At 37.2% G+C, this 11909-nt stretch overlaps 1 long non-coding RNA gene across 1 annotated transcript; it reads left to right on the top strand.

Moving 5' to 3' along the window:
• The first annotated feature begins 10307 nt into the window (after positions 1-10307).
• Positions 10308-10973, top strand: LOC131655072 (uncharacterized). The gene is made up of 3 exons (XR_009299648.1): positions 10308-10474; positions 10623-10717; positions 10799-10973. It is a non-coding gene; the product is annotated as an uncharacterized LOC131655072 (long non-coding RNA).
• The last annotated feature ends 936 nt before the right edge of the window (positions 10974-11909 follow it).

The following is an 11909-nucleotide window of genomic DNA, read 5'->3' as shown; positions in this document are numbered from 1 at the left end:
GACTTTGACAACCTTGAAGAAAACCAATTCCACCTTAAAGAAGACATCATCTTTCAAGGATGGACCTCGTTGTTCGCTGAGTTTGTTGGTCCAGTTTATCCGGACCTTGTCAAGGAGTTCTGGGTACATGCTGTGGTTGCTCCAAAATCTATAATTTCTTTCGTTCATGGAAAGTTTGTCGTTATTACTGAAAACATCCTAAGAATGATGTTTGACCTGAAGAACCCTGAAGGGGTTTTTGAGTTGGATCAAAGGGCAGATTTGGGAGATGTTCTATCCACTCTTTATCCAAATGTCAAGAAAACAAAATATGTCAAGGAATTGAGAGATGTCTACAGAATCTGGGCAAAGATCCTTCTTGGGTGTTTCTACCATAGGAAATCAACACATGCCTCGGATTTCATCAGCAATGATCAAAGGTATATTCTTTATTGCATTGCCACTCAGAAGAAGGTTGATGCGATTTACATTATCTTCAATCATATGTGGAAAGCAGTAAAGGATTCCAGAAACGCCTTCAGAAAAGAAAATGGTGGAACAATCATTCCTTTTGGTAGAATTATTTCAAACCTTCTAGTGCATTCCAAGATTGTTGAGAGTCTGGAGTCTGAAGGTATTATCAAAGACCTTGCTGTCACCTCTGGAGTCTGTCTGAATGCCTTTTCTTTGAAGAAGATGAAAATTATTGACACTATCCTCAAAGTTCCTAAACCTCTAGCTGGAACAAGAATCAGAAGAAAACCAGTACTAGCTGACTTTGAAACCTTCTTCAATAGTGAGGTACCTGACGTCAGAACCAAGTATCTGAAGTCACAAAAAGAGGATAAGAGTCTTAAAGATCAAGACAAAGGTGCTCCTATTAAAGTGAATCGTAAGAAGGAAGAAAGGACCAAAAGAAAGTTTGATCATCCTGCTGCTACCACCAATAAAGAAATGGTCCCAGAAGAAGTCATTGCAAAGGTTGCTAAGGCTGTCTCTGCTGATTTTGAGAAGAAAAAGAGAAAGCTGAGAAAAAGAAGAAGAAGTCTAACAACAATGCTGAGATTGTTGAAGTTGTTGAGAAGAAGAAAATCGGAAAAAGAAAGATGATTCTTCAAGAATCTGATGAAGAAAATATCTCTCAAGAGGCTGAGAATCAACCAGAAGTTCTGGCATATGTCAGAAGGAAAGAAATCGCTAGCGGCAAAACAAAGATCTTTGAAGAGCCGAAGAGTAAGAAGCAGAAGAAGACTGAGGATGTGGTCAAAGCTTTTCTGAGAGGTTCAAAAGGTATATGCATTTCTGAACCCAATTCTGTTCCTGATGTTTGTCCAGAAGCTGCACCAATAGAGATTGTCCCTACACCTGAACCAGAAAAAGCCACATCAGAATCACCTGTTTTTGTCCGCGTTCTTACACCTCCATCTACTCCTATAACCATTCCTTCCTCTCCACCTACCATAAATCCTGTTCTGGATATACCACCCCTTCAAACTCTCTTTCCATCTCAACCTTCTCTCAATGCCACTCTTGAACATACTCCCTCCACCTCTCAAAACAATCCTTGAACAAACTTATGGAGTTTTTTAAAACATCGTATTTGAAAACTATGGTCGTTCAAACCATCACAATTTTCTTGAATTAACTGCAATAATTGATCCACTTTTTTTTTTGTAGTGGGAGAAGAGGTATCATTTTCTTAGTGAAGAAGTAAGTAAAGGGAAGCTTGAACTTGAGCGTTGAAAGAAAGAATGACAACTAAATGATATGCTCGCCAAAACCCCTAAACAAATTCAGGTTTGATGAGTTAAAGACATTGTGATGAAAATTCTCAAAAATACGAATTAGGTGGTGTGTTAAGAAGTTGTAATTCATAATTTTGTAGAAAATAATGTACTCTACATAAGAGTGTTCAATTTACTCAAAGTAGAAGAAGTCAATTGTATTCGGGTGGGGGAGGAGGCTTGGTTCCATAATAAAATTTCTTGTAGATTAGGGAATATGTAGAAGTTAATTTTTAGGATCATTGTTGGTTGGATCCGAGGTCGTTTAAGGAGCTTTTTTCTCATGTGTGTAAGGTTTATGATTCTCGTAGGAGTAAAGTAGGGGAGTTGAGTTTTTGTTTGGATGGCTTACGACTTTGGGATCTGGGGGTGGTTGATTCTCATATTTCTGAGGATCTTAGGGAGAAGTGGATGGATTTTTCATCTATTTTGCGGGATATTCAACCTAATATTACGGAGATGGACTAAGTGGTGTGGTGGGGAAATGCGGATGGATTTTCGATGAAGAATAGTTATAATCGGCTTTATAAGTTAAATGCTCATAATTTGGTGGTGGATGATAGGAGTCTTCTTGAGTTGGGAGCGGTTTAGAACGCAAAAGTTCTGTGCAAGGTTAAACTTTTTGGTTGGAGGTTATGGTTGAATAGTCTTCCTACCAAAAGTGTGATTTGTTTAAGAGGTGTGCCTTCTCCTTTGTTGAATAATTTGTGTGCATTTGTGTGCTTCTTTTGAAAAATCAAGTGGACATCTTTTTTTTTTCTTGTATCTTTTCTAATGCGGTGTGGCAGTCGGTGTTCCGTTGGTTGGGGTGTTGACGATAAAGGATTTTGAGGTTTTTTGTTTGGATGATGACTTATTGTCGGTTGACTTTTTGTTGAAGCTTAAGGGTATTTTTTGTTATTTCATTCCTCCTTCTTTTTATTCTTTTCTTTGGTTGCTAGTTTGTTGGGGGATTTGGTTATTTAGGAACCAAGTGGTGTTTAATACTAAGGTTTGGAAGTGTGATAATGTCTTGTATTTCATTAAAAAATCTTGGTTGGGATTGGTTGTTCATTCTTGACAAAGGGAGGTTGGAATTTGTCAAAGAGGTTTGGTTCTCCACTCCTTTGTTGTATGTTGGTTTGTAGAGGTATTCTCGTTGTTGTTGGGAGGTTTGGATGTCCTAGTTGATTCCTTTGTTCTTCTTGTATTTTTTTGCACTTCTCGTGCCTTTTAATAATTGTTACTTATTCAAAAAATAAGTTGTATTCGACAGGGTCGAATACAACATATAATTGTTAAATCGAAGTGTAATTGTATATTTTTGGCTTGAGCTGTATGTTTTGGGATTGGGTCTTGGTTGCCTATGATTAGGCATGCTGCTGTAATATCAACATTCAGTCTTCATAGTTAACAATTTTTAATTAAAAATTATATTTTCCCTTTAAAATTTACTCTTTTCTCCATTTTCTCTCTTTTCTTCTTCTTCTTCTTTCTTAAAAATAATATCAACATTCATGCTTCCATTTAGGACAGCTTCAGAACTTGAATTTCTTTGATCTTCAGAACATTCACAGCTTCTGATTCATGCTTCCATTTAGGACAGCTTCAGAACTTGAGTTTTCTGGAACTTTAGAACATTCACAGCTTCTGATTTCTGCTTCCCTCGGATAGCTTCAGAGCTTTGAATTTCTTCTTACATCACTTCATGCTAGATTGTATCAGAACATTGTTGAATGTACCAGAGCATCATCAGAGCATCTCTACATCCTGAAATGTTACAGAACAAAACTAAACGACAAAAGTCAGCATGAATGAGTTAGAACATAAAATGTGTATCAGAACACAAAATATGTATCAGAGCCATATAAGCCATATAGAATATATCAGATCCAATAGACAATGTATCAGAGCAAATAGACAATGATTTGGATCATATTCTATCATACGAATATCTGAACATTCTTGCTTCTGCTTCTGCTTCTGATCCTGAAGCTTCATAGCACTCAGCTTGCTTCAAGAATCCAAGAGCTTGATTCATTTTGTTGCTTCTTATGTTGATCTTGAATCTTTGATTCCTGCAACAACACAACTTAAAAACATAGAACTTTGCAAGTTCTGTTAGTAAATGTGGAGCCTTTTTACTCGGTAACTGATAATATTAATCAGATCATTTATCATATATTTCTCCCCCTTTTTGTCATAACATCAAAAAGCATAAAAGATTCAGATGTAAAGCAAGAGACAAAAGGAAAGAAACATAAATAACTTTTCATTGATTTCAACAAGAAGGATTACAAAAGGTGCATGCAGAAAACAGATGCAACAAGGAAAGAAAACTACAAAGACTTAAAGCCTAAGACTCTATCCTACGCAAAGACTGCGCAAACAACTCAAGAACCCTCTGGTCTTCAGTTTGTTCAGCCATGAAAGCTTGAAAACTCTTCATGCCTGTCCAGACTAGAACCTCCACTGTAGGAGAGATCCAAGAGACCAAAGAGGAAGTGAGGGACAGTTCATAGACAGGGAGCTAATGTTGCAAACGGGCTCCAGTGACTCAAGAAGGTCTTCTTCCTTTGGATAAATGTTGATAACAGCATTGAAGAAGAGATCTGTCTTGAAAGAGACTTGGAGAGCCATCCCAAGATATGCTTCACATCCTGTAATTGATTAACACTTCCATCCGTTCTCATTGAGTTGAAAGGATTCATGATGAACGCTAGGTTGAAGATGAATGAACTAGGGTTTATGCCAAAGAAAAACTTTGTTGGACAAGAGAGAAAAAGAAAGAGAAAGAGAGCCAAGACTTATTGAAAAAAAATGCAACGAAATGAAGGAATAAATAGAGGGAAAAAGAAGAGGGAAACGTTCGAGGAATATAAAAAAGAAAAGAAGGACAATAAAAGAAATGATGAATGGCATTTAATGTAACATGACGTGAGGAGAGATAATAATGACAAAAGACGAGATTTGCACAGTTACCTAAGTAGACGTCCCCTCAACTGCACGCACGCTTGTCCAGAAATAGTGAACACATGTTTACCATCTGGATAGCCAGTTACAGCTGTTTTGCTTTTAAAGAGATTCTGAATCAACTTAGACAATGAAACGTTAGTAATAACTGAATCACAATTTCTAATTGATTTCAATCAGAACTTCTTATATAAAAAAGATCCAATTTCATTTCAGAAGATACTCATACAAGATCTTCTCATCTTCTCATTCTGGGCATAAATCCATATTGATATTCTTCAGAATGAACTTAAACCTATCTTCAGCAAGGGGTTTTGTAAAGATATCAGCCCATTGATGGTCTGTATCCACAAAGTTTAAAGATATAACACCCTTCTGAACATAGTCCCTTATGAAATGATGTTTAATCTCAATATGTTTAGCTTTTGAATGTAAAATAGGATTCTTAGATAAACATATAGCAGAAGTATTATCACAGAAAATAGGAATGTTACTCTCATATATCTGATAATCTTCCAGCTGACTTCTCATCCAGAGCATTTGTGTGCTACAACCAGCAGCAGCAACATATTCTGCTTCTGTTGTTGAGAGGGCAATAGTAGCTTGCTTTTTGCTGTACCATGAGATCAGATGACTTCCAAGAAATTGACAACTTCCAGAAGTGCTCTTTCTTTCTATTCTATCTCCAGCATAGTCAGCATCACAGAATCCTACTAAGTTGTAGTCTTTTGATCTTCTGTAAACTAAACCAACATTAGTAGTACCTTTCAGATACCTTAGAATTCTTTTAACCGCTGTTAAATGAGATTCTCTTGGATCTGATTGGAATCGAGCACACAAACAAACACTAAAGAGAATGTCAGGTCTAGAAGCAGTTAGATATAGAAGAGATCCAATCATAACTCTGTACAACTTCTGATCTACCTTCTTACTTACCTCATCCTTATGTGTAACAAACTGTTACACACTTCGACACACCTTGTGTTCGAGTAACATCTTCGACACAAGGAATTACAAATTAACACACCACCTAATTCATTGTGTCTAAGCTATCTACATTCATCATAGCTCTTAGTCTTCTGAATATTTCAACCAGCACTCCCTTTGTCATGATATCTGCAATCTGATTCTCAGTTCTGCAGTGTTCCAAATTCATCTTCCCTTTAGCTACCTGCTCTCGAAGATAGTGGAACCTCATTTCAATGTGCTTGCTTCGACCATGTGCTATCGGGTTCTTCGCCAGATTGATAGCTGACATGCTGTCGATCTTCATGGTAATTGCTCCATGATCTTTACCTGTTATTTCTTCGACCAAGTTCACCATCCACGTTGCTTGACATGCACAAAGAGAAGCAGCTATGTACTCTGCTTCGCATGATGATAGTGCCACTACTGGTTCCTTTCTCAAACTCCAAGCAACTGGTGCACCACCTAGCATAAACACATAACCAGCTGTGGATTTTCGATCCTCAGCATCACTACACTAACTCGAGTCGGTGTAACCCACTAATTTGCATTCTTTTCCCTCATCAGCTGCAGGAAATTGAATGCCATAGTCGAGAGTTCCTTTCAGATACCTCAGTATCCTCTTCGCCGCTGCTAGGTGTGATACCTTTGGCTTCTGCATGAATCTACTTATCATACCTACACTGTATGCTAAGTCAGGCCTTGTGTGACAAAGGTATCTTAATGACCCAATAAGTCTTCTGTATTGGGTTGGGTCGACATCCTCTTCATCTGGGTTCTTCGACAGTTGCAATCTTGTTTCAGCAGGTGTCGAAGTCGAATTGCATTCTTCCATCTCAAATCTCTTGAGAATTTCACTTGCATATCTTCTTTGATGCATCATCAAGCCTCTACTACCCATGTAGAATTCGATACCAAGGAAGTATGAAATTTCGCCCAAATCTGACATTTCAAATTCCTTGCTAAGATCACCTTTGAAGCCTTCGATCTCTTTCTTGCAGTTACCTGTTATTAACAAGTCATCGACATAGAGACATAATATAAGCAATTCACTCTTGCTTCTTCTTACATATACCCCATGTTCAGTTGTGCACTTCACAAAGGATTTCTCCCTTAGGAAACTGTCGATCTTCTTATTCCAAGCTCTTGGAGCTTGCTTCAGTCCATACAGGGCTTTATGCAGCCTGTACACTTTTCTATCTTTGCCATGTTTCACAAACCCAATTGGTTGTGCAACATAGACTTCTTCGTCTAAGGGTCCATTCAGGAATGCGCATTTAACGTCCATCTGACACAAGTGTCAATTGTTCATGTTCGCCAGACAACCAACCAACCTGATCGTTTCGATCCTGGCAACAGGTGCAAAGACCTCATCGAAGTCAATTCCTTCCTTCTGAAGAAATCCTTTTGCCACAAGCCTTGCCTTGTGTCGAGTCACTTCACCTTTGGGATTACACTTCACCTTGTATACCCACTTCACATCAATTGCCTTCTTGCCTTGAGGCAATTCGACAAGTGACCAAGTATTGTTATCTTCGATGGACTTCAATTCTTCATTCATAGCTTTCACCCACTTCGAATCCTTCAATGCCTCAGTTGCATTAACAGGTTCGACATCTGCATAGAAAGCATAATGTACCAGCTCACCTTCATCATTGACTACATCATCTGATGTAATCACACATTCTTGCAACCTTGCAGGCATGTGTCTTGTTCTCTGAGGTCTGCCTGGGCCTGCATCACCTCTGACTTCTTCTTGTCGAACTTCTTCTCTTTCGACTTCAGTAGCTGGTTCGTCATAAAGAATTCTCACTGAATCCTTCTTGACATTTTCAGTCCAATCCCATTCTTTAAGCTCATCTATGATCACGTCCCTGCTGATCACTACTTGCTTGTTCACTGGGTCGAACAACTTGTATCCTCCAGTCGAATGATATCCTATAAGTATCATTTGACTCGACTTGTCATCAAGTTTTCTTCTCAACTGATCTGGCACATGTCTATGTGCTATAGATCCAAATACCTTCAGATGGCTCAAGCTAGGCTTCACACCAGACCAACATTCTTCTGGAGTAATTCCTTCTAGCTTCTTTGTCGGACATCTGTTTAGAATGTATGTTGCAGTCGACACTGCTTCTCCCCAAAATTCTTTAGGTAAATGCTTGCCTTTTAACATACTTCTTACCATATTCATGATGGTTCGATTCTTCCTTTCTGCAGTTCCATTCTGCTGTGGAGTGTAGGGTGGCACCACCTCATGCACAATCCCTTCTTTTTCACATAACATGTCGAAGTCTTTCGACACATATTCTCCACCACCATCAGTTCTCAAAAACTTGAGCTTTCGACCACTTTGTCTTTCGACCATAGATTTGAACTTGGCAAATACCTCGATCACTTCACTTTTCTTCTTGATCAGGTAAGTCCATAGTTTTCGACTAAAATCATCTATGAATGTAACAAAGTATTTGTTACCTCCATTCGAATCCACCTGGATAGGACCACATACATCAGAGTATATGACATCAAGGATTGCCTTCGACTTGCTTCCTGCATCCTTGCTGAAGCTATTCTTGTGCTGCTTCGCCTGCACACATTCCTCACATACCTCGTTTGGAATGTCGATTTCTGGCAGTCCTGAAACCATATTCTTTCTTTTCAACTCTCTGATGTCATTGAAGTTGAGATGGCCTAGTCGATAGTGCCATATCCATTCATCTCTGCTAGCTGCAGTTGCAAGGCACTCGTGCTCCATCACATTGAGTTCGATCTTGAAGGTTCTATTCTGTGACATAGGAGCCTTCAAGATTAACCTCCCATTTGCATCGACAACTCTCATCATCTTATCTTCGATCGAAACCTTGTAGTTCTTTTCGACCAACTGCCCAATGCTGAGTAAGTTGCTCTTCATGCCTGGTATGTACAACACATTGGAAATTACTGACCTCTTTCCATCTTTCCTCGTAATCATTACATCACCAATACCTTCAGCTGCTAGAGTATTGTCATTTGCAAATTTCACCATGTTCTTTATTGAGGGTTTTATGTTGACAAACCAATCTTTCCTTCCGGACATATGTGATGAGCATCCTGAATCCAAGTACCATTGGTCCTTGAATTTATCTTCATCTTTTGTTGTGACCATCAACAACATCTCTTCTTCTTCTTGTTTTGCAAGCTTTGCATCACTTTCTTGACTTTTATTCTTTTCTGGACAAACTGTCGAATAGTGACCATACTTCTGACAGTTGAAACATTGAATGTGACTCTTGTCAGGCTTTCGACCACCACCTCTTCCTCTACCTGCAGCACCACCTCTCTGGTTGCCTTGATATGAGGGTTTTCTCTGATTCGACCAATTTCCTTCTTGCTGATTTCGAACAGTCGAATTGTTGTAGCCACCTCTACCTTTATTTCCAGTCCAGCTTCCTTTACCTTTCCTTTCATTTGCTGACTGAGCCTGCAAAGCCACATCACTCTTTGACTTGCCTGCAGCTCTTTCAGCCATTCTTTGTTCATGAGATTCAAGCGTCCCTTGAAGCTCTTCTTTTGTTAACTTTGACAAGTCCTTCGACTCTTCTATGGCTACCACGATGTGGTCGAACTTAGGGGCCAAAGATCTCAAAATCTTTGAGACAACAGCTCTTGTTGTTAATACTTCTCCACATATCTTGATTTGATTCACTAGTTTCGTAATCCTAGTGAAGAAATCAGTTATGCTTTCGCTATCTTCCATCTGAAGCAATTCATATGTTCTCTTGTGAGTTTGTAACCTCACCTCTTTCACTTTTTCTGCACCTCCAAAAGATTTTTCAAGAATCTCCCAAGCTTCTTTTGAAGATTCTATATCACTAACCTTTTCAAAATTATCTGGACTCAGACATTGATGGATTATAAAGAGAGCTTTATAATCTTTCTTCTTCAATTCTTTATAAGCAGCCTTTTCTTCCTCCTTCGCACCTTCTGCAAGCGGTTCTACCCCTTCTTTTACAAGATCCCAAAGATCTTGACAACAGAATACAACCTTCATCTGCTTGCACCAATTCTCATAGTTATCTCCTTTCAGAATTGGTAGTGTTCCTGGAAAATGTCCATTCGGATGATTCATTGCCATCGTCATTCTTCTTGCCTTGAATCGATTAACCAGAGCTCTAGATACCAGATGTTGGAATTAGACTCTCAAACCTTTGAGTAATTCCTTATCGTTAAAGATGACAATGAAGAAAAATAAGAACAAAAACTAGGATTAGGGTTTGCGGAAATTAAAAGAGAAGAAGAAAGTATTTTCTGCAGAGTTTCTCTCTGCCCACAAACTATGGAAATTCTGTTATTCACTTGCAACTGCAACTTCTGTGAATACAAGATTAATGACTTGATTACAAACTAATGAGGGTTACTCCCTATTTATAGATTTAGGTTAGCTTTCTCCCTAAGTCAAAGCCCAAAACTATAAAAGCCCAAAATACCTATTTTGGAGCTAAATCAAATCTAATCTACTTTAAATCTAAATCAAATCTATCTAGATTTAAAACAAACTTATGTGTAACAAACTGTTACACACTTCGATACACCTTGTGTTCGAGTAACATCTTCGACACAAGGAATTACAAATTAACAAGACCATGGTCCATAACTAATTATTCCTATAAAAAAGAACAACTAAAGGAAAAATGCATAGCCTACAAGCAATGTTTCACGAGTTCTATTCACTTTTGCAAAACACTGAATTTAGATGGAATGCAGAAACCAACACTCTTACCGCTAGTGGAGAGGTCAGGCAAAAATATCTTAAGGTATGGTTTACATTAACTTTATTTGTTTATATTGTTATTGTATTGACGATTTACTTATATTATTTTAGACACATGATAAAGCATCATAGTTTCAAAATAAAGGGTGTGACCATTATAATTTATTGGAAATCATATTCAACAAAAATAGGAGGCACTTGCAGCATGTGTTAAGACTGTGGAGGCTACTTCTTTAGTTCTTTACATGTTTGCAGTTGATGTCTGATGGGCTAATCCTACAAGCCGGTAAGGAAAATAAACAATTGTTTCTTCCTATCAGAATGAAAAAAAAAGTAACATTCTAACTTTTATTTCCAATGTTTATAGGTCTCGTCTGATATGAGCATTATGGATCTTCAATACGAAATGGCCATTTACTTGAGCAGTTTAAGTATGAAAATAAGATATTGTTTTACATGTCATAAATTACACACGGCATACTGCATTTTATGTTGGTCTAATTATGGATGTATTCCTTTAACTCTAAATTCTAGTTAAAATACTTAGCAACTAATTCTATTGTTTTTGGTTTAATCTCAGAATAATGATTCCAAAGCAATTTTTCAGATTCTGTTATATGCAAAAGTTTGCTTACATATTACATAATGCAAAAGTTAATGGAGCTGTGTTCATTTAAACAAATTAGAGTATCAGTATCCTGCATGCATGAAGATTTAAAATGGAGAAAAAGTTTAAATGGAATTATTGCAGCTAAGAATTTTGTTTGTTGTCTTACTTTATTAACTTGAGTCCCACATCAAAAACTAAAAGAAACATTGACGTGTTTATAAAACCATTTGACACAGTAGACAAAACATTTAGTATTGGGCTACTTTAGAATTGGTGTTGGGCCAATATTATAATTTGGTCTTTAAGCCCTATATAATAATTTAATGACTACTTTATATAAATAGATTTAAATAAAAAATATTAATAAAAATAGTTTAAGAAAATGTCAAAAATTATAAAGTGAAAAATAAAATAATATTCCATAATATAAAAAACATAAAACAAAAAATTAAATTAAATAATTAAGGAATTCTACGTGAAATTAAGGTGACATCTAAAAATTAAATTAATTTAAAATTAAAATCCACCTGCCAAGCACTAAAACCTGAATTCACTAACATTATAAAGGGGGGGGGCTTTGTATATTTAACTCTTAATTAAAATATTTTTTTCATTATTTAAACCTTTTAAAACAATTTTAATTTTTCAAGGTTAAAACAATTTTAATAATTACCAGTTCGAGTCGCGGCGCTTTCTTTAAGATGTTTCACAGTACTGCAAAAATTATGCAAAGCGACTCTTAATAACCACGACGCCTCCAGAATATAACAACTCAGTTCTATACTGTACAGTTACTACTTGCACTGTAGGTAATCGGTCTAGAAAGACACCCACAGATAGTACTAAGACCATTCAAATATGGTATAAA

The sequence above is a fragment of the Vicia villosa genome, linkage group LG3, assembly GCF_029867415.1.
Source record: "Vicia villosa cultivar HV-30 ecotype Madison, WI linkage group LG3, Vvil1.0, whole genome shotgun sequence".
Lineage (NCBI taxonomy): Eukaryota > Viridiplantae > Streptophyta > Magnoliopsida > Fabales > Fabaceae > Vicia > Vicia villosa.
This window is presented reverse-complemented; position numbering and strand designations above follow the sequence as displayed.